The following is a 1,551-nucleotide window of genomic DNA, read 5'->3' on the forward strand; positions in this document are numbered from 1 at the left end:
TCTACGCGCGAAGCTGGCGAGGCGTCTCCGTCCCTCACTGTGACGTCGGGTGCCTCCGGAGCGCTCGACACCACTGGGGTGCTTGCTGCTGGTCCGAGCTCGCCTGCTTCCTCCCCGGCATCGGTCGGGTCACGCCGGTCCTTGGGCATTGCCGCGGCGTCGCCGCCGCGCCCATCCCGGGCGGTGTTTGTCTCGGCTACCGCTGACTCGTTGAGGCACTTTTTACCTTCTGCCAGTAAATCCTATCTGTTCCGGAGGCTAGCGAGGAGGACTACCTCGAGCAGTACCGTGTTCCTGTGTCCAGCCTCCCTCCGTCCGCTGCCCCTGGCGGACCCCCGGGCAACGCCGGCTCCTTGTCGGCGGCTGCCCTTTCTCCGTCCGCGGTCGCCCGCTTTGTGGCGGCAGCGGACGTCTCGACTGACGAGGAATATGGATTTACTCTCGACTGACAGTGGTCAGTCGGCTGCTTCCAGGAAGAATATAGGATTTACTGGCAGAAGATAAAAAGTGCCTCAAGCAAGACAAAGCAGGAACAAGCTGAACCGGCAGGTACACAGTTCACAGCGAGAAGCTGCACAAACACACACAAAACACAAGCCCGAAAAGAACCAGCACTGCTGGCACCCAGACGCGGCATCGCCAGCCCAAGCGAGAAGCCGCGCAGACAAGCAGCCTAAGGGTCAGGCAATCAAGCAACAAGCAGCAGGAGCATGCAGGAGGAATAAAATCCCTTAGACGTCGGAGACGCCTCGCCAGCTCCGCGCCGATCGGTATATAGGATTTACTGGCAGAAGGTAAAAAGTGCCTCAAGCAAAATAAAGCAGGAACAAGCTGAACCGGCAGGCACACAGTCCACAGCGAGAAGCTGCACAAACACACACAAAACACAAGCCCGCTATCTTCTGCCAGTGAATCCTATGGCTCGCAAACGCGCCGCCACCTATCAGCGCCTCACTATGCAGCTGACGCTGGAGGCGCTCTTGTCTGGTGCGAGGCGCATGACGCCCTTGCGGGCGCAAGCACTTCTCGAGCCAGAGGACAGCTCCTCCTCGGACTTTGTCGAGTCGCCCGAGGAGTCTTCGCCGGAGGTCTCCGACTCCGATGGGGGACACCCTTCGAGTGGCCTCGACGATCGGCGCGGAGCTGGCGAGGCGTCTGCAGGTACACAGTCCACAGCGTCGGGTGCCTCCGGAGAGCTCGACACCACTGGGGTGCTTGCTGCTGGTCCGAGCTCGCCTGCTTCCTCCCCGGCATCGGTCGGGTCACGCCGGTCCTTGGGCATTGCTGCGGCGTCGCCGCCGTCACGGGCGGCTACCACTGACTCGGCTACCGCTGACTCGGAGAACCAGCACTGCTGGCTGTTGCTTGATTGCCTGACCGTTAGGCTGCATGTCTGCGCGGCTTCGCGAGGCATAAGATTTACTGGCAGAAGGTAAAAAGCGCTTGGGCTGGCGGTGCTGCGTCTGGGTGCCAGCTGCTCGAGGATTTACTGGCATAAGGTAAAAAGTGCCTCAAGCGAAACAAAGCAGGAACAAGCTGAACCGGCAGGCA

The sequence above is a fragment of the Guillardia theta genome (genome assembly GCF_000315625.1).
Source record: "Guillardia theta CCMP2712 unplaced genomic scaffold GUITHscaffold_31, whole genome shotgun sequence".
In the NCBI taxonomy this organism is placed as follows: Eukaryota; class Cryptophyceae; order Pyrenomonadales; family Geminigeraceae; genus Guillardia; species Guillardia theta.